Here is a 22,697-nt window from a genome sequence, read left to right as displayed (position 1 = left end):
CGTGTGTGTGTGTGATGTGAGTGTTTCTGTCAGGTTGTTATTTGTGAAGCTCTATGTTTATCCTTGGCTGGTTATTATAGCCTGGGCCTAGAGAACAGTCATCAGTGCCTGGTGAGAAGAGATAGACAGAGTGTGTGTGTTGTGTGTGCATGTGAGCGAGCATGTGTCTATGTCTGGAGCCTTATCGTCTCTTGATATCGAACTCTTCCTACCTCCCCCAGTCTTCCACATAAACCTACCAGCCTCCTCCTCCATCCAACTCTACGAGACCCACTGGTTTAATGATTTCTACATGTCAATATTTTCCTACTGTACTCAAAATCAGTTTTTGAAATCATTTCTACGTCCTTAATCATAACCACTGAATATCAGAATTGTCACGATCGTCGATAGAAGTGGACCAATGCGCAGCGTGATGAGTGAACATACTTTTATTAGATTCACCACACGAAACAAAACGATACGTGAAGTCCTAGGTAACAGACACAAACCATACACGGAACAAGATCCCACAAAACACTGTGGAAAACAGGCTGCCTAAGTATGGTTCCCAATCAGAGACAACAATCAACAGCTGATTCACGTTGCCTCTGATTGAGAACCACACCGGCCAACATAGAAAACATATCAGCTAGATAATGAACCTAGAACACAAAATCATAGAAACTACACACCCTGGCTCAACATAACAGAGTCCCAGAGCCAGGGCGTGACAGTACCCCCCCCCCCCCAAAGGCGCGGACTGCGACCGCGCCAAACATAAACCGAACAGGGGAGGGCCGGGTGGGCATTCCTCCTCGGAGGCGGTTCCGGCTCCGGGCTTGACCACCACTCTCCAACAATCCCCCCGTAGCGCCCCTGGTCCGGTCTGGCCCCGCTGGCTGGAGCTGGACTGGACATCGGTGGAGCGGATTGCTTAGGCTCCGATGTGGAGCAGCTGACCGGTACCTGACCAGGCACCGGTGACCCAGGCACGGGCTGTGCCGGACTGACGACGCGCACCACAGGCTTGGTGCGGGGAGCAGGAACGAGCCGGACCGGGCTGACGACGCGCACCACAGGCTTGGTGCGGGGAGCAGGGACGGGCCGAACCGGGCTGACGAAGCGCACCACAGGCTTGGTGCGGGAGCAGGAACGGGCCGGACCGGGCTGACGATGCGCACCACAGGCTTGGTGCGGGGAGCAGGGACGGGCCGAACCGGGCTGACGATGCGCACCACAGGCTTGGTGCGGGGAGCAGGAACAGGCCAGGCCGGGCTGGCGATGCGCACCATTGGCTTGGTGCGGGGAGCAGGAACAGGCCGGGCCGGGCTGGCGACGCACACCATTGGCTTGGTGCGGGGAGCAGGAACAGGCCGGGCCGGGCTGGCGACGCGCGCCATTGGCTTGGTGCGGGGAGCAGGAACAGGCCGGGCCGGGCTGGCGACACGCACCATAGGCTTGGTGCGAGAGGCAGGAACAGGCCGGAACCGGGCTGGCGACGCGCATCACAGGCTTGGTGCGAGGGACAGGAACAGGCCGGACCGCACTGGGAACACACACCACTGGCCTTACCCGGCGATCAGGAACGGGCCGGACCGGACTGGTAACACACCTCAGTACCTCTCGCCGTGCCTCTACATTTCCCTTCCCTCTACTCGCCAATGGCTCCCGTAACCCGGTGGCCTTCTCTCCTCGTCCACTAACTCGCCCCTTATCAGCCTCCAGCAGTCCCGTCGTCCACGGTGTGAGCCCCCCCCTAAAAATATATTGGGTTCGTCTCTCCCCCGTGGCTATGGCCTCCATGGCTCTCGCCAGACTCTCCAGCTTCTGCTCCCAAGTCCAACCTCTCTCCTCCTCACGCGGCTTGACCCAGTCGAGGTGGATATCCGCTAGAGTTACCTCTGGCGTTGGCTCCTGGACACGCTGCTTGACCCAGTCGAGGTGGATATCCATTAGATTCACCTCTGGCGTTGGCTCCTGGACACGCTGCTTGGTCCAGTTATGGTGGGATCTTCTGTCACGATCGTCGATAGAAGTGGACCAATGCGCAGCGTGATGAGTGAACATACTTTTATTAGATTCACCACACGAAACAAAACAACAAAACGATATGTGAAGTCCTAGGTAACAGACACAAACCATACACGGAACAAGATCCCACAAAACACTGTGGAAAACAGGCTGCCTAAGTATGGTTCCCAATCAGAAACAATCAACAGCTGATTCACGTTGCCTCTGATTGAGAACCACACCGGCCAACATAGAAAACACATCAGCTAGATAATGAACCTAGAACACAAAATCATAGAAACTAAACACCCTGGCTCAACATAACAGAGTCCCAGAGCCAGGGCGTGACAAGAATAAACTATTACTGGATGGGGAAATACGATAATACAACAGGGTGATTTTATTTGGCCCCCAAGTTTTCTGAGCAAAACAAATAAAACATACATGTTTTATTTTCTTTTATTATTGGACATAAAAGACTGTAAAAATAGCAGCAAATTAGTTTCAAGTCATTTTTTGGGGGAAATCTATTCCAAAGTATTCCCACGCATAATAGATATACAGTATGTTATCGTATACAAATGTAAGCAAGGTTTGAAATGGTTATGTTTCAGTCAAACATATCTGTTTGGGCTTCTTGCAGTCAATTTGCAGTCTACAAATTATTTCAAATTATGTTCCGGCCCCCACACCATCCACTCATGAAAAAATCAGCCTGCGGCTGAATCTAGTTGATGATCCCTGTAATAAGATAATGATGATGTTTCAACATTCTGAATCATAACCATTGACTATTACTTTAAAATAGAGTACAGTGAGGTAGGGGGAGATAGGATATTTATGTTGTTTCTCCATCCTCCATCTGAGCTGGTGGGGGTTGGGTGGTGGGATACAGTGGAGAGAGAGAGAGAGAGAGAGAGAGAGAGAGAGAGAGAGAGAAGATGGGGATTCATTCACCATAGGGGGAAGCAGGCCATGTGGCCATGATGCCATCGACGTCATTTCCTGCCACGGTGGAGAGTGCTGGGGTACCTCCTCCTTGAGAGAGGATGCTGATGCAAGCCATGGCAACACTATAGTAACAGCAGCATCAGCACCAGAAGGGTATACTGTATATATTTGCCATGGTCCAGTAAGTATGCCATGGTCCAAGTTTATTCTTGGAGGGACATTTTTTCTGATATACAGATAATCATTTAAATGTATGGTTATAAAGTAATCCAGGCAGAGATCACGTTCTCAAATATTTCTCTCACTCTGCCCTCTCTCCCTGCTTTATAGCCTCATCACTCTCTCTCCACTGTGTCTCTCCCCCCTTATACCCATATCTCTCTTTTCACCATCTCTCTCTCTCTCTGTTATTCTAGCAGTAATAAGGTCAGGGATGCAGGTCATTGGTAACATTAAAGGTGTATGATTATATGCTGTCCCTGGGCACTGCATGGAGGGAGGAGAGAGATGAGGGTTGAGGGAGGGGAGAGAGGGGGAGGGGGTGTGGGGGAGTTGAGTGATGAAGAGAGTGAGAGGGAGGAGAGGGGTATATACTGTAGGGATTACAGTGTAATAGACACTGAGGTGACGGGTGTAACTGGTGTTCAAGGAATACTCCTAGCTCACTCCATTGAACACGGATTCTAACAGGAGGTGACGGGAACGCCAAACAGGGAACAGAAAGATGTGCCAGACAAGGGCAAATGTTCTCAACCGTTAAAACAGGGAAACATGCCCCCTCTCTCCTTTCCTCCTCTCCTCTCCTCCCTCCCCTTTTCATTCTCTTCCCAACCCTCTCCTCTCCTCCCCTCCCTCCCTCCCCTCTCTCCTCTCCTCTCTTCTTCCTGTACTCTCTCTCCCATGCCACCTCCCTGCTGTCCCTCCTCCTCCCCCACCTCTCTATTCCTCTCTCTAACATTCTTGTAAATGTCAGTAAATATAAGTCAGTTCTTCCATGCACTGCTCATGAGCTTCCTGAGACTCTGTTGCTTTCTGATCTAACATGTGTGCATGTGTGTGTGTTCATTTGTGTGTGTGTGTGTGTGTGTGTACTCGTGTATTTGTTTGCATGTGTGTGTTCTTGGGTGTGTGTGTGTGTGTAAACACCAAGGTGACGGATGCAGAGATACAGTACACAGTGTGCCTGACTAGTCAAACATGCCCTGGGGTACATTGGCATCACGTCTCCATGTCACGAGTCGCTTCCTTGCGGTGAAGAGGTGTCTGCTACACACAGACAGGTAAATAGCCATGCCTCTCTCTCTCTCTCTCTCTCTCTCTCTCTCTCTCTCTCTCTCTCTCTCTCTCTCTCTCTCTCTCTCTCTCTCTCTCTCTCTCTCTCTCTCTCTCTCTCTCTCTCTCTCTCTCTCTCTCTCTCTCTCTCTCTCTCTCTCTCTCTCTCTCTCGCTCTCTCTCTCTCGCTCTCTCTCTCGCTCTCTCTCTCGCTCTCTCTCTCTCTGTCACCGACAGTCATCCCATATTTCAGTACAGTAGAAGAGCTCCTCTTGACAGGTGCTAGTTAAGATAGAGATAGAGAGAAGGGGGGGTTGGATGGCATGGAGAGAGGGAGAGAGACAAGTAGGATGGCAGGTAGCCTAGCAGTTCAGAGCGTTGGGCCAGTATCCAAAAGGTGAAAAATATGTTAATGTAATCTTGAGCAAGGCACTTAACCCTAACTGCTCCAGGGTCGCCGTCAATAATGGCTGATCCGTGACCCCACTCGCTGAGAGTGTTGCATGCGTATAATGCACACTTGTACATGTGTGAAATAGGACAAATCTAAGCACCCACTTAATTATTTATTACAGAGTGGCGACAAAGGGAGCGTGGGACTAGACGAAGGGAGGAAAGACAAAAAGATCACACACTCAAAGGCTGGGCAGGCTGTTGGGAAAGGGAGTATGGGACTGCAACAGGGGAGGAAAAATAAGAGATAGACCCCAGCCAAGCATCCCTCAGCACCTCTGTATTACTGCAACATATTACCCTCCATATCTATACCTGCTATATCTATGTGCGTCCCCCTACAATACACAGCTCTCTAGATTTATACAACATTATCTATGCTTTGGATATCTATTTCCCGCTGTAATACAAAGCCCTCTGGACCTCTGCCTGCTACAACACTGGGCACTCCCTATGAATGCCCTGCATATCTATAGTATATGAATGTGCACCATATCTATACCCTGCATATCTATATCTGGCATATCTAGAGTATGTCCTGGGCTGGGAATGGCCCCTCTCACCCCAGAGAATATGGAATGTGCTCCTCACAAAAACACTCTATATAACCTTATCAGTTATAAACCTGCTGAATGACAACAGCACCATCTTAATGGATACCTTATCACTTGCACAGTCTCACTGTCTGTTCTGGGCTGGCGGGAGAATGTGTGTGTGTGTGTGCACATGTTTTTGTGTTTTTGTTGGTGTGTTGTATAATGATTATATAGTAATCAGAGCTATATATTTATCCAAATATATGCCTTTGACAGTGATTATTTGAGGGCTGTGGCAAAATAATGGGTTTTGCTGAGTCTAGCCTATTAATTAGCTCCCAACATAGGATGTTTTTATGAGTGTTGGTTGTGTATGTATATGAATCTGGGTCTGGGTACATACACACACAGAAGGGGGTAGTTCTAGCAGAGGGAGAGAGAGAGACATCAGATCAGACTGATACACTGCTGCTGCACTATGCTTATGTAAGACCTCTTCATTAATATTCTATCAGCACTATTCTGAGGCAGGGCCTATTGTGTGTGTGTGTGTGTGTGTGTGTGTGTGTGTGTGTGTGTGTGTGTGTGTGTGTGTGTGTGTGTGTGTGTGTGTGTGTGTGTGTGTGTGTGTGTGTGTGCGCGCTGCGTGCGTGCGTGCGTTTTCCTACATTATCAGGACCCCAAAGTCCTAACATTTTACCTGAATGTCCTAAAAATGTAGGAAAATACGTTTTTTAATGACTTTTTTCAGGTGCTGAATTTGTTCAAATGCTATTTTAAGTTTAAGTGTTAGATTTAGGGTTTTGGGGTTAAGGTTAGGTTTAAGGTTAGTATTAGGGTTAGGTTTAGGGTTAGAGGTTTGGGAAAATAGGATTTTCAATCGTCAAACATTTTTACACTCCAAAAAGTCCTGACATTTCACAAAAACAAAGTGTGTGCGTTCTTGCTTGCATGAGTGTGTGTGCTCAATGCATGTACATGGCCGCGAGAGTGTATGCATCTGTGTTTGCCGTCTGTGATCAAGGTTGGCAGGTAGCTTAGTGGTAAAGAGCATTGGGCCAGAAATTGAAAGGTCGCTAGGTCAAATCCCTGAGCCTGCTAGGTGTAGGCACTTAACCCTAATTGCTCCTGTAAGTCGCACTGAATACGACTGACTGCTAAATGACTCAAATGTAAATGTGACCAAAATCCTTAGCTGGTCTGGAAATGTTGTGCAGTGTTTGTCTAGTTGGTGTTGTACAGTGTTCTCACTCTGACTGTTCATTTTCCCGCACTCAGCCTTTTCATTTTCTCTCACAATTTCTGCCCCTCTCTCTTCCTCTTTCTATGTCTCTCTCTCCTACTCTCTCCCATTACACAAATAGACATAAGCACTTCCACTGTGGAATGCAGCATCTTCAGAAGTCTGTGAGAATATTTAACTTGGGAATATCTCACTCAGGTGACACCCCTTTGAGTGAATGTGGTATGGACCATGACATTCACTCTCACCATGGGGTTTAATAACTAGTGCAATCTCCGGGGGTGTACACGTATGTTCGTGTACACACACACACTCACACACACACGAATTAACGCATGTACACGTAGATACACACACACACAGTCCACATTGTTAACGTGTCTAACACAATAATGACACACAGAGGAACACAGACAAAAGCACCTGTACATATCTCTCCTAACCCTCCCATTGGAAGGGATCAGGTAGCAGGTTGGCATTACCTCAGACAGAGGAGACTAAATAGAGAGACGGACAGGAAGTAGCACAAACACCCGCAGGAAGCAACGATCCCCTTTCATAAGCCACCTGATATGTGACACTGTTCACTGTCAGAAACACACACACACACCTGTAGACTCTAGTAAACCAGTCATACAAACCGTACACACACACCACATACCACAGACCACACACCACAGACCACACACCACACACCACACACCACATACCACAGACCACACACAACAGACCACAGACCACACGCCACACACCACACACAACAGAACACAGACTACACACCACACAGCACACACCACAGATCACAGACCACACACAACAGACCACAGACTACACACCACACACCACACACCACAGATCACAGACCACACACCACAGACCACACACCACACACCACACACCACACAGACCACACACCACACACCACAGACTACACACCACAGACCACAGACCACAGACCACACACCACACACCACAGACTACACACCAAACACCACACACCACAGACCGCACACCACAGACCACACACCACACACCACACACCACACACCACACACCACACACCACAGACCACACACCACACACCACAAACCACAAACCACACACACCACACAACACACACCACACACCACACACCACACACCACAGACCACACACCACAGACTGCACACCACACACCACAGACCACACACCACACCCCACACACCACAGACCACAGACCACATACCACAGACCACAGACCACAGACCAAACACACCACAGACTACACACCACACCCAGTGTTCTCGTTAAATAATTTAGTCCAATACACAGGAGGGAAAAGGCTGCTTTGAAAAACGCTGTGAGCTGAGAGGCATCCGTTAGACATATTACGCAGGGTTGAACCATGTGTGGTCAGATTGGGTTGAACCATGTGTGGTCAGATAGGGTTGGACCATGTGTGGTCAGATTGGGTTGAACCATGTGTGGTCAGATTGGGTTGAACCATGTGTGGTCAGATAGGGTTGGACCATGTGTGGTTAGGTAGGGTTGGACCATCTGTGTTCAGATTGGGTTGGACCATGTGTGGTCAGATAGGGTTGGACCATGTGTGGTCAGATTGGGTTGGACTATGTGCGGTTAGATAGGGTTGGACAATGTGTGGTCAGATGGGGTTGGACCATGTGTGGTCAGATTGGGTTGGATCATGTGTGGTCAGACAGGGTTGGACCATGTGCGGTCAGATAGGGTTGGACCATGTGGGGTCAGATAGGGTTGGACCATGTTTAAACCACCCAGGGTAAGACAGATAGTGTTGTAACGGCTGGGTGACCCTGGTCATAAATAAGATCTATTCCAAGTTCCAACCACACCTCTGTTTCTGTTACCTCAGACTGCACTTTGTGAATCTGCTACAGGTACGGTCAGGTAGGAACAGCACACCCAGGCTGCTCTCTCTGTTTGGAGTCCTAACAGTCTGATAGTGCTATTGAATAGGCTGGGTTAGGCTCATATCTAAAGTGTTAAAGATTATACCCTTTCATTTAATGAAGCATTCATGACTTCATGGCAAAAACGTACTGAAAAGTCAAAGCAGTTCACCTTTGAAAGGTAATCTTATAATCTTATAATCAAAGCTAAAATGTACTTTAGAGTCTCCCCTCCCTCTCCCCCACTCCCTGCTTCTCTCTCATTGGTCAGTTTGAAGTAACAGGTGACATAAAGATTTGGTTCTACAGGAATCCCAGCAGACTCCAGGAGCGTGCTCAGACTCGACTTCCCTCCCGTTCCGTCTCAACCCGTCCCAACCCCTCCTCAGCCCGAGGGGCCCCACCAGACCAGACGAGGGTGGCCAGCCCAAAAACACACCCTCCCCTACCCCGCCTCACAAGAGCCTGACCAGACCAGCCCACCTCCCGGTATTAGTACTGAGAACACTTAAACACTATGACATACCTGTATTGTCTGTCTGTCTCACAGTATAGCAGCACTTACCCCTGCATACCTTGCTGCACACCCTCCTTTACTTAGACCCTGTGACATATCTTAATCCCCATGTACTGTATACTATCTAACTCCGAATACCTGGCTAATACTGAGAGCCTCGTTCCTGGAACAATACAGAAAAGTACAGTACAGTACAGTACAGTACAAAGCCCTTAAAAGCAACATTGAAAACCATGTACGTGGTTGACAGAGCATTAGTATCCATCTGATAGCTACAAAAGCACCAGTATTATAACATCAGAAACACAGACAGCATTTTGTAGACCTACGCAGCACTTAGTACATCCATTTATAGTCCACACTGTAAACACCTGAAATACTAAAGGTATCTCTAGAAACCCCTGGCTGGTCTGCTCTGTCCTCATGACTCATTCATACTGTCTCACACTGCCTCCCTGTAGAATCAACACCAGGCAGCAGGCTAACAACATGGAGGGAAGGAGACTAATAACATTTTACTGGCCAGCACTACCACAACATACAGCTGAATACGCTACCCAGAGCACTGTGTCAATGTACAGTAAGAACATTACATCTCTGTAGTCTCATCTACTGGACGTTAGAGGTTTTGGGACACATTATAATTTTTTTACCATTGTTTACTTTGATTATTTAGCCTATTCATCTACTGCCCTTTGTTTCTAAAACCATGAGCACTACAGAGGAGCCAGTGTAGCTTGGTGAAACCTCTAGCTAGCTACTGCTCTACAGTATAGTTTACTGCCTCATAGAACCGGCAGGCAAATGCCATGTCACCACGGCAGTCACACCAGCTCTCGTTTCAACCACCCGCACACAGAGGCACTGGGCAACAACGAACAATACACAGCAACGAAACAACGAAACACTGCAACACACATACTGTACAACCCATACATCTTAATCACAGAAACCAAATGAGCCTGCTGATCTGAATATTTTGAAGAAGACATTTGACTAATGCATGTTGCAAAATGGTATTGCATCACCTTTCTGAAACACTGCGTGTAGGAAATGCTAAAATAGGTTATAGTTTAACAGTGATTGCATTTTTATGACAATACATCTGGAATAATTTTTGTTTATGGGACAAGAGATGATTTGTGACATACGACTACTACTTGAGCTCCACATTCTGAGATGGTGATTCATATGCATTGGCTGTGTCCCTCTCTCTCTCTCCTCTCTCTCTCTCTCTCTCTCTCTCTCTCTCTCTCTTCTCTCTCTCTCTCTCTCTCTCTCTCTCTCTCTCTCTCTCTCTCTCTCTCTCTCTCTCTTTCTCTCTCTCTCTCTCTCTCTCAACCCTCAGCTACTGCCTGGAAGACCAGAAGAAGAACACTTTCTCTCTCTGTCCTTCCTTTTCTCTCTTTCTGTCTCTCCCTCACTTTATCTCTGTTTCCCCTCGTTCACTTTGCCTATGTGTGTTTCTCTCTCTCTCTCAGCATTATTTTTATTAATGCGCACTTCGATGCAAAGTACAGTGTGAGCAAACACGCACAAACACACACACACAGAGAGAGAGAGAGAGAGAGAGAGAGGAGAGAGAGAGAGAGAGAGAGAGAGAGAGAGAGAGAGAGAGAGAGAGGTACATGTAGGTGTTTGGTTTTGACAGGCTCCCAGACATCTCTGCTTGTTCCTATTATCCCCTACTGTCCACAATGTCACCACTTCTCCCTGGCTGTCCTCAGTATCCAAACCCCAACAAAACCATCAGCACCATCCTGGATAGAGTATTTATATGGCCCAAATATCACTGCTGCTCTCTCTGTCCAGGGTGATAATCATATACTGTACTCATTGTACTGCCTCATCATCATCATCACATCATCATCATCACCATCACCATCTCATCATCATCATACTTAGTCCTAGAGGGTACTGACCTTAAAGGCGTGCTTCCGGCTGATGTTATCGACGCCTGCACTCCTCCGATCCGAAAGCTGAGCAGAGGAAGACTTCCCAACACTCCTTCCTCCTTCTCGTCTGGAGAGGAAAAAAATTGAAAAATAAAGATCAGGCTCAAAATAAACAACAAACCAGAGGGAGAAACAGATCTAATATGATCTGATGGGTCCAAACCTACAGTGTGTAAAGAGGAGTGAATGGTAAACACGGTCAGTTCTGCTGTGAGACAGTCTGTCCTCTCCCTAGTTGTAGCTGTAGCTGGCTCAGTGAGCACTACCATAGAACATCCCTGGAACAACAGACCCCGTCCCACTGTAGTGGAATCCTAGAATAGATAATCCATTTTGGTCCAGCAGTCCAGTGAGAAGTGACGGTACACACACACTCTCTCACACACTCTCTTACACATACTCACCATACTGGTGTAGATCCAACGGCTGGCAGAAAAAAACAAGCAGAGTGTTGGGAAAAGGAGGAGTGTGAGAGAAGCACTTGTGCTGATTAAATAATGGAGCAGATGATGAAAATTTCAGGGGCTGGAGATGAGACTGGCAGGGAGTCCACTGTAGCTACTGCCCTCCTCTCTCTCCCTCTCTCGTTCCTTCTCTCTCTCTCTCCTCTCTCTCTCTCTCTCTCTCTCTCTCTCTCTCTCTCTCTCTCTCTCTCTCTCTCTCTCTCTCACTCTGCCTGGCCTTCTCGTTCTCTCTCTCTAGCAGAGCTGTACTGCATAGACACAAGAGCCTTCCTCTGTTGCAGAGCTTGTATGTGTGTGTTTGAGAGAGAGCAAGCGAGAGAGAGAGGAAGGAGGGAGGGAGCGAGAGAAAGGAGGGGAGGGGGAACCATGGGGTTTGTGTTTGTACAATCAAAGAGTACTCTCTGCGCTGTGTGTGTGTGTGTGTGTGTGTGCATGTGTGTGCGTGTGTGTGTGTGTGTGTTTTTGTTAGCGATCAGCCCATGTGACTCAGTGTTGCTGGAATCCTGAATTCTGGCCTCCAGCCAACTGTACCTGCCCTCTCTCCACCAATCAGAAAGCAGGGTGTTCTGCTACACACAGACAGATAAATAGCCCTTCCTCTCTCTCTCTCTCTCTCTCTCTCTCTCTCTCTCTCTCTCTCTCTCTCTCTCTCTCTCTCTCTCCCTGTCTCCCTCTCTCCCCTGTCTCCCTCTCTCCCGACTCCCTCTCCCCGTCTCCCTCTCTCCCCATCTCTCTCTCAAACAAATTCAAACCTGACCTCACATGTTCTGTATTTCATGCAAAACTCTCACACAGATATTCATGGAAAGAGACACATTACAACAAACATGTGCTCATTCTCAAACACACAATAACTGAAAATAACTGAAATATCTCACATATAGGCTACCAAGTTGTACTAAATATACTGCATCATACAAACACACATGAATAATGTATGTAATAAGAAACAATGCGATTTCTTGCCAAACAGCCTTTCACAGTTATCTCAAGATAATCCTGAGGAGAAGCCTGGTGAGGAGAAACATAGTTGTTATTGTGAAACCTGTGGCAGAGCTTCTCAGCATTCAACAACAACCCTGTCCCCCACCCAGGGACACAGAGGCACTAGGAGAGGCAAAACACACACACACAACTCTGGAAAAACACACTTCTGAAGACACTCCTGCTAGCACACACACTTCTGAAGAAGCACAGTAATGGAAAGGTCCTCTACAATGCAGGCTTCCCTGTGAAATGTCACCTCATTCTGACTCATTCCATGGCAGTCTGACTCCTGGCTGCATTCCCTGCTGCTACTGTCACACCTGTTTGACACCACAAACTCCCTCACCTGTGTGTGTGTGTGTGTGTGTGTGTGTGTGTGTGTGTGTGTGTGTGTGTGTGTGTGTGTGTGTGTGTGTGTATGTGTGTGTGTGTGTGTAGACGCAGGGTCAGCAGTAGTAAATCAGCTGTGTATTAGCGTCCCAAAACAACAGTAGCTCAACATTTCTGAAGATGACAGTTATGTAAAGGGTTAACACTCTATTTCACTGAGAATTACTCCATGTGTATGCCCGGGGCAGCTCGGACATTGGCGAAGTAACTTGTGAAGTAAAGTCCTTGATTGTACATACACTATTAGACAGTCAGGACTCTTGCTCTGTTGGGATATATGGAATGCGTTGAGATACTTTAGAGATGGGGGTGGTATGTAGGCTAGAGGTTAGAGATACAGACTTGGCGGGCTGCAGGTTCAAATCCTGGGTGGGGATTCCTTACACACACCCTAATGTTCATGTCCAGAGAAACACCAACACTATTCCACCGCTCCTGGCCACGACAGCTGGCACGCTTTGACAATATCAAGCTTCCTGCCATCCAGGACCTCTATACCAGGCGGTGTCAGAGGAAGGCCCTCAAAATTGTCAAAGACTCCAGCCACCCTAGTCATAGACAGTTCTCTCTGCTACCGCACGGCAAGCGGTACCGGAGCGCCAAGTCTAGGTCCAAAAGGCTTCTCAACAGCTTCTACCCCCAAGCCATAAGACTCCTGAACAGCTAATCATGGCTACCCGGACTATTTGCACCCCCACCCCATCTTTTTACGCTGCTGCTACTCTGTTAATTATTTATGCATAGTCACTTTAACTCTACCCACATGTACATATTACTTCAACTACCTCAACTAGCCGGTGCCCCCGCACATTGACTCTGCACCGGTACCCCCCTGTATACAGCCTCCCTACTGTTATTTTATTTCTGCTCTTTTTTTCTCAACACTTTTTTTGTTGTTGTTGTTTTATTGAAATTTGTATTAAGAAATAAATGCATTGTTATACTTGGGGGCTATAAGTAAGCATTTCACTTTAATGTCTACACCTGTTGTATTCGGCGCATGTGGCAAATAAAATTTGATTTGATTTGATTTGAATCACCCCCAAGTCCCAACAACAAAAGATCTTTGCCCATTTCTCACCCCTCTCTCCTCGCTAGCATGGTGATCGCGACAATAAATTGCACAGTCACCCATTGTCATGTCTCCCTCCCTTCCATGAGACGAAAACATCCCATGAGACGTGTGTGGAATCCAGAGAGAGGAATCACTGTTTTTCACAATTCCTGACATTTAATCCTAGTAAACTTTCCCTGTCTTAGTTCAGTTAGGATCACCACTTTATTTTAAGAATGTGAAATGTCAGAATAATAGTAGAGAGAATTATATATTTCAGCTTATATTTCTTTCATCACATTCCCAGTGGGTCAGAAGTTTACATACACTCAATTAGTATTTGGTAGCATTGCCTTTAAATTGTTTAACTTGGGTCAAATGTTTCGGGTAGCCTTCCACAAGCTTCCCACAATAAGTTGGGTGAATTTTGGCCCATTCCTCCTGACAGTGCTGGTGTAACTGAGTCAGGTTTGTAGGCCTCCTTGCTCGCACACACTTTTTCAGTTCTTCCCACACATTTTCTATAGGATTGAGGTCAGGGCTTTGTGATGGCCACTCCAATACCTTGACTTTGTTATCCTTAAGCCATTTTGCCACAACTTTGGAAGTATGCTTGGGGTCATTGTCCATTTGGAAGACCCATTTGCGACCAAGCTTTAACTTCCAGACTGATGTCTTGAGATGTTGCTTCAATATATCCACATAATTTTCCATCCTCATGACCTATCTATTTTGTGAAGTGCACCAGTCCCTCCGGCAGCAAAGCACCCCCACAGCATGATGCTGCCACCCCGTGTGTCACACCCTGGCTCTGGGACTCTATATGTTGAGCCAGGGTGTGTTCATTCTATGTGTTAGATTTCTATGTTGGTAGTTCTAGTTGTGTTTATTTCTATGTTGGCTAGAGTGACTCCCAATCAGAGGCAACGAGTGTCAGCTGTCGTTGGTTGTCTCTGATTGGGAGCCATATTTAAACTGTCTGTTTTCCCTTTGTGTTTGTGGGTTCTTGTTCCGTGTTGGTCATTGTTACCATGGACTTCACGAGTCGTTTCTTGTTTTGTTTATTGTTGTCTATTATCACTAAAGGTAATAAAGTTAAACATGTTCGTTCATCACGCTGCGCCTTGGTCTATTCAATACGACGATCGTGACAGAAGAACCCACCTTACAAGGACCAAGCAGCGTGTCCAGGGGCAGATCTTGGACTGGACATGGGAGGAAGAGCCGGGAAAGGAGATGGAGAGGTTGGCGATGGCCCAGGTGGGCAAATCGTGGTCCTGGGAGGACATGCTCGGGGGCAAGGGACCTTGGGCTAGGATTAAGGCCCTGGCGAGAGAGGAGCAGCGGCGTCAGCAGTGTCATCGTCGGACGGACGAGAGGCAACCCCAAAAAATGTTTAGGGGGGGGCACACGGCATGGGCGGCTGGGCAGCAGGAGGCTGCCACAGGGCGATTTGGAGAGGAGGCCACCGGGTTAGGGGGGCCAGAAGGCAGGTTGGCGGAGCCTGGATGGAGAGCGGAACCAACTTCCCGTACTCAGGCATGGCAGCATGGGACGGGGCAGGTTCCGCGGTATGCGGAGCGGCGTATTGTGCCACGAGTGGTCCGGCATAGTCCTGTACGTCCTGTGCGAGCACCCCGCACGTGTCGTGCGAAGGTGGGTATGCAGCCAGGACGGAGTGTGCCGGCTCAACGCTCGTGGTCTCCAATGCCTCTCCGCGGTCCCGGATATCCTGCTCCAGTGTCACGTGCTGTTATGCCAGTACGGGTACACAACCCTGTACGTCCTGTGCGGATGTCTCACACAGAGTGTGTGAAGGTAGGCATTCAGCCAGGACGGGTTGTGGCCGCTCTTCACTCCAGGTCTCCTATCCGTCTCCACAGCCCAGTTCGGCCTGTCCCTGCTCCACGCACCAAGCCTACGGTGTGCGTCGCCAGCCCGGTCCGGCCTGTCCCTGCTCCACGCACCATGCCTACGGTGTGCGTCGCCAGCCCAGCCCGGCCTGTCCCTGCTCCACGCACCAAGCCTACGGTGTGCGTCGCCAGCCCAGCCCGGCCTGTCCCTGCTCCACGCACCAAGCCTACGGTGTGCGTCGCCAGCCCAGCCCGGCCTGTCCCTGCTCCACGCACCAAGCCTACGGGGTGCGTCGCCAGCCCAGCCCGGCCTGTCCCTGCTCCACGCACCAAGCCTACGGTGTGCGTCGCCAGCCCGGTCCGGCCTGTCCCTGCTCCACGCACCAAGCCTACGGGGTGCGTCGCCAGCCCAGCCCGGCCTGTCCCTGCTCCACGCACCAAGCCTACGGTGTGCGTCGCCAGCCCGGTCCGGCCTGTCCCTGCTCCACGCACCAAGCCTACGGTGTGCGTCGCCAGCCCGGTCCGGCCTGTCCCTGCTCCACGCACCAAGCCTACGGTGTGAGTCGTCAGCCTGGTAAGGCCCGTTCCTCCTCCACGCACCAAGCCAGGGGTGCGAGTCGTCAGCCTGGTAAGGCCCGTTCCTCCTCCACGCACCAAGCCAGGGGTGCGCGTCGTCAGCCTGGTAAGGCCCGTTCCTCCTCCACGCACCAAGCCAGGGGTGCGCGTCGTCAGTCCAGCACAACCCGTGCCTGGGTCACCGGTGCCTGGTAAGGTACCGGTTTACTGCTCCACTACGGAGCTGAAGCTAACCGCTCCTGCTAAGTCCAGTTCAGCTCCAGCCAGCGGGGCCAGACTGGACCAGGGGCGCTATGGGGGGTTTATTGGAGGGTGGTGGGCAAGGCCGGAGCCAGAACCGCCGCCGAGGAGGTATGCCCACCCAGCCCTCCCCTGTTTTGTTCAAGTTGAGGCGCGGTCGCAGTCCGCGCCTTTAGGGCGGTACTGTCACACCCTGGCTCTGGGACTCTATATGTTGAGCCAGGGTGTGTTCATTCTATGTGTTAGATTTCTATGTTGGTAGTTCTAGTTGTGTTTATTTCTATGTTGGCTAGAGTGACTCCCAATCAGAGGCAACGAGTGTCAGCTGTCGTTGGTTGTCTCTGATTGGGAGCCATATTTAAACTGTCTGTTTTCCCTTTGTGTTTGTGGGTTCTTGTTCCGTGTTGGTCATTGTTACCGTGGACTTCACGAGTCGTTTCTTGTTTTGTTTATTGTTGTCTATTATCACTAAAGGTAATAAAGTTAAACATGTTCGTTCATCACGCTGCGCCTTGGTCTATTCAATACGATGATCGTGACACCGTGCTTCACGGTTGGGATGGTGTTCTTCGGCTTGCAAGCAACCCCCTTTTTCCTCCAAACATAACGATGGTCATTATGGCCAAACAGTTCTATTTTGAGTATCTGATTTTATGGTGGATTGTGGAGGAGGGGGGATGAGTGTGTTGAAGTATGTGAGTATGTGCGTATGTGTTTGGCCGGCATCTGTTGCGGGGGGGTGGGGATGTTGGGGGGGGTATGGGATGGACGACGGTAATTATTTGCTAGAATAATAATTGCTTGGCAATAAATTAAATGTAATACAATGGCAATCCGGGTTATATGTTAAAATCCTACGTATGAACTGCCGACATTATTACGTATATTAATTGATTATGATGGAAAAAGGTATGCAAGATATTTGAATAGATATATATTTTTAAATAGTTATATATAGAGGTGACAGCATTGGAAATGCTTTTGGCGGTTAATCTGCTTCTGTTTTGTGCGTGGCACTGTGTGCTGTTTTCGATGGATGGGTCCTGGCCTCTCGGGGCCCTAGGGATCCGGAGGGATGTGGGTGGGATGCCGATCACTGGGATGACGGCTCAACTTGGAATGGGGAGGGGCCTTAGCGGGGGAATTAGTGGAGAACAATTGAAGGGATACTTAGTAGCAATGCAAATATCATGGTACAGCTATATGGACACTCAATCATTACAGGTTTTTTTAATGGTAAATTTACAAACATACAGTGGGGAGAACAAGTATTTGATACACTGCCGATTTTGCAGGTTTACCTACTTACAAAGCATGTAGAGGTCTGTAATTTTTATCATAGTTACACTTCAACTGTGAGAGACGGAATCTAAAACAAAAATCTTAGAAAATCACATTGTATGATTTTTAAGTAATTAATTTGCATTTTATTGCATGACATAAGTATTTGATACATCAGAAAAGCAGAACTTAATATTTGGTACAGAAACCTTTGTTTGCAATTACAGAGATCATACGTTTCCTGTAGGTCTTGACCAGGTTTGCACACACTGCAGCAGGGATTTTGGCCCACTCCTCCATACAGACCTTCTCCAGATCCTTCAGTTTTCGGGGCTGTCACTGGGCAATACGGACTTTCAGCTCCCTCCAAAGATGTTCTATTGGGTTCAGGTCTGGAGACTGGCTAGGCCACTCCAGGACATTGAGATGCCTCTTACAGAGCCACTCCTTAGTTGCCCTGGCTGTGTGTTTCAGGTCGTTGTCATGCTGGAAGACCCAGCCACGACCCATCTTCAATGCTCTTACTGAGGGAAGGAGGTTGTTGGCCAAGATCTCGCGATACATGGCCCCATCCATCCTCCCCTCAATACGGTGCAGTTGTCCTGTCCCCTTTGCAGAAAAGCATCCCCAAAGAATGATGTTTCCACCTCCATGCTTCACGGTTGGGATGGTGTTCTTGGGGTTGTACTCATCCTTCTTCTTCCTCCAAACAAGGCGAGTGGAGTTTAGACCAAAAAGCTCTATTTTTGTCTCATCAGACCACATGACCTTCTCCCATTCCTCCTCTGGATCATCCAGATGGTCATTGGAAAACTTCAGACGGGCCTGGACATGCGCTGGCTTGAGCAGAGGGACCTTGCGTGCGCTGCAGGATTTTAATCCATGACGGCGTAGTGTGTTACTAATGGTTTTCTTTGAGACTGTGGTCCCAGCTCTCTTCAGGTCATTGACCAGGTCCTGCTGTGTAGTTCTGGCCTGATCCCTCACCTTCCTCATGATCATTGATGCCCGACGAGATGAGATCTTGCATGGAGCCCCAGACCGAGGTTGATTGACCGTCATCTTGAACTTCTTCCATTTTCTAATAATTGCGCCAACATATCCCAAACTTCTGACTTCAACTGTACATATGAAAATGTGTCAGCTCACTACTGTAAGCTGCTCTGGATAAGAGCGTCTGCTAAATGACTGTAATGTAATGGGGGGAATAATAGGAAATGTAGAAAAGCGAGTGGGGCTCAGGGGCCAGTTTCTGAATATTGCTGAATGTGGAAAAATGACAGTGACTTCACACTGAGCTATTGAATCATTTAATTTATCTGCTTTGCTTTGAGGACGTCCTTATTCAGGTCAGATTTGCATCTGTGTGTACAGGGTAGGGTATACAACAGGGGCAATTCCAGGTTTACTACCTTACTCCAGGGCATTCTAGGGCGATTCCATAGCAGCGGAAAATATTGTTCTGTCAATTCTCACATAGGAACTTCATTGGGAGGAAGGATGTTTTTGAGAAAACATGACAAAAGTGGTCATTTTAGGCCTTTTGTAGACGTATACGTCTCGTGTAAGACCCAATGATCTGTGAACCGTACATTATACAGACAACATATTGGTGTCATTATACTCCTAATAGCGTGCCCTAAAATATGGAGTATGTCTACATTTTGAAATACACATTTTCACATTAATTTATTCAACATGAAAAATATAAATATGAATATCTTAAAACGTTTTTGATGTAGCTTATTTTTAGACATATTGTTTGTAACAATATACTCTTCAAACGTCACATTTCCAGAGTGGGCTCTCTGGTACTTTTAATGATATGACCTATTTTATACATAGAAATTGACATTATAGGTAACTAACCAATCACAGCCATCCTTTAGGATTGCACATTCAGCAAGTCACCAGCAGAGGGAGTTCCCTAAATCAACAGGGAAGAATCGTGTCACACACTCATGCGTGCATGTGCACACACAGACACACACAAACACGCTCGCACACACTCGCACACAGGCACACATACCCACATGAGCACACACACACACGGATGCTTTTACAGTAGCTGATTAGATCTTGTCCTTGGTTTTAATGGGCAGGCTGCTTTTGATGGCACCGTAACAGCAGTAATGGATTGATAATGACTCTGACAGAGATATGAACCAGCCCTACAGTACTGTAACTAAACACACACACACAGACACACAGACACACAGCCACACACACACAACCAACACAACATCATGGCACTAGAATGTCATCATCTGATTGGTTGGGGCAATAAGTCCACTGAACTGTTAGAGAAGCATAATAATATGCCATTTAGCAGACGCTTTTATCCAAAGCGACTTACAGTCATGCGTGCATACATTTTTTTTGTGTATGGGTGGTCCCGGGGATCGAACCCACTACCTTGGCGTTACAAGCGCCGTGCTCTACCAGCTGAGCCACAGAGGACCACATAAGAAGGAGGCTGCCCATTGTACAGCCTGTACTGTACAAAGCAAATTATAGAAACACACACACACCAAAACATGCACACAAGCATGCTTTCTCCCACACTTACACACCAACACACCACACACACACACACACGCTAAACATGTCTCTCACATCCTGGGGTCACGTTGCTAGGGCATGTTGCTAGGGCATGTTGCTAGGGAATGTTTACGGTAACACACTCATAACACAGACTATGCGAAAAGCTGCAGAGCTCCAAACACACACATACAGTACACACATTCCACACTCTCATGGAGTTCCTACACGCACATGCAAGGGGTCAAAGTTCAACCCTCTATGACTGTGTGAGCAGGGAGGGTCTCGACATAGCTCACATGACTCCCTGCTTAAATAAAGGTTAAATAAATAAATTACAGATTATACTACTACATGTGAGAGAGGCACCAAGACATACTAAAACTAAATCCTCAGTCATCATTCAATATGTATTTATTTTGGACAGCACCTTTACTCCAGTTGTTTGAGCACAGACCACCTTTGTCCCTGGGGAGGGAAATGTCACCATATCTCATGATGAATTCTACTACTATTCTACTACTACTACAGCCCCCTAGGTGAAACTGAACAGGGATGGAGGAACAAGAGAAATATCAAAACAGAAAATATCAAAGTAGCTGCCCCCAGGTGTTCTCACTTGTGATGAGGCTTTGACAGATTTAATGGTGCAGGTCTAAAAAACATTTAAGGACAAAATGGGCTTACATTTTTAAATTTAGTCATTTAGCAGACGCTCTTATCCAGAGCGACTTACAGTTAGTGAGTGCATAAATTTTTCATACTGGCCCCCCGTGGGAATCGTGGGTTGAGGGTTGCTAAGAGGAAAAGCACACCAGAGTTATCTAGCACCCCTTCGTGGTCCTCTCTCTCTCTCTCTCTCTCTCTCTCTCTCTCTCTCTCTCTCTCTCTCTCTCTCTCTCTCTCTCTCTCTCTCTCTCTCTCTCTCTCTCTCTCTCTCTCTCTTCTCTCTCTCTCTCTCTCTCTCTCTCTCTCTCTCTTTTCCTTTCTCTCCCTTCTCTCTCTCTCCTCCTCCCTCTTCTCCCTCCCTCCTCCCTCCCTCTCCTCTCCCTCTCTCTCTCTCTCTCTCTCTCTCTCTCTCTTTTTCTGCTCTCTCCTTTTCTCTCTCTAAATCTGGATGTATGGCCTCACACAAGCTTTTGAAAAACAATTACCTTGACACTGTGGATTCTGTGCTGATAAGAATAGGCCTGGTGGCAAACAAGTTACTGTAGGTATGGCTCCTACTTTGTCTCACTTGGCCAATATGTTTTGATATGCATGTAGTCCTGCAGGGCATAAACTACTCCAGACTGAACCCTGATGTGTGATAAGACAAGAGGCAAAATGATGTTACTTTCATCGTTATCATCTTCTTCATCTTGCAAGTCACCCTTCTCCCTGTTTGTCTGTCTGTGTATGTCTGTCTGTCTGAGCAACAGACTCCACTATCCCACAATTCCTTCACCTAGTGTGCTATTGATGTGAGTCACCTTCACCGCTGAGAGGGAGAGACTGAGCTGTATAAGGAGAGTGTGTGTGTGTGTTTGTATGTTGTGTGTGTGTGTGGGTGTGTGTGTATGTGTGTGTGTGTGCGTCTGTGTGTACGTGTGGGTGTGTGTGTGTGTGTTTACGTGTCTGTGTCTGTCAGTGTTGATTGTCCATCTTTAAAGACTATAATATGCGGTGTGGTTGTTCACACTTCATATGTACTCATGTCTTTTGTAAAACGTTTCTCTACATACAAGTTACAATGACTCACACACGTCCATATGTACACAGAACCACACATAAACCCACACACACATAGCTCGTACATCGACCTTGAAGACACGTCAAGCCGTGTGACATATTCAAATGACACATTGTTTATTCTCCTGGCTGTGGCTCAGAGGATGACAGATGAAGACCGCAAAGACTCAGAGACTTGGCATGGAGGAGAGTAGAGACTGTTAATAAATAAAGAAAAGAGAACTAAAAGAAAGAAGGCATTGCTATGAGAGTCTACCTTTGTAGTAGAAGAGGCATCGGTCAGCGAGGACGAACCATCTCTTGTTCCACTGTTTCACTCCACTACTGGCCTACAGGGAGACAGAGAGAGACAGGAGAGAGAGAGAGAGAGACAGAGACAGAGACAGAGACAGAGAGAGAGAGAGAGAGAGAGAGAGAGAGAGAGAGAATAACACACACTTTGAGATGGATGGAACTCCAGAGAGAAGACACAAGAGTTCAGACTGGAACACTAATTACATTTACGTCATTTAGCAGACGCTCTTATCCAGAGCGACTTACAGTTAGTGAGTGCATACATTATTTTATTTAGCCACTTGGGAGACTAATATCGGACTAAACCAGTGTGAGAAATACTGCCCTATGTGAAGAAGAGGAAGAGAAATATGAGACCTAAACAACGTGAGAGGGAAAACAACACTGGTCCAAAACAAAAGTAAGTGTCTGCGACATACTGGATCAAAACAAAGTAAGTGTCTGAGACATACTGGATCAA

General features: G+C 47.7%; 1 pseudogene across 1 annotated transcript in view; it reads right to left on the bottom strand.

The window, feature by feature from the left end:
* The window catches only part of LOC311134059 (pleckstrin homology domain-containing family A member 6-like), an 86,910-nt pseudogene that overhangs the window by 63,751 nt on the left and 462 nt on the right, over window positions 1-22,697 (bottom strand). Inside the window, exons 2-3 of the transcript XR_014615390.1 lie at window positions 22,200-22,272; window positions 10,794-10,893 (exon numbers count right to left, since the gene is read on the bottom strand). The product of XR_014615390.1 is annotated as a pleckstrin homology domain-containing family A member 6-like (transcript). The remainder of the gene's footprint in view (window positions 1-10,793; window positions 10,894-22,199; window positions 22,273-22,697) is intronic.

Source organism: Coregonus lavaretus, assembly GCF_964263955.1.
Source record: "Coregonus lavaretus genome assembly, chromosome: 8".
In the NCBI taxonomy this organism is placed as follows: Eukaryota; Metazoa; Chordata; class Actinopteri; order Salmoniformes; family Salmonidae; genus Coregonus; species Coregonus lavaretus.
The sequence above is the reverse complement of the archived record's forward strand: the minus strand, read 5'-3'. Positions and strand labels throughout refer to the sequence as shown.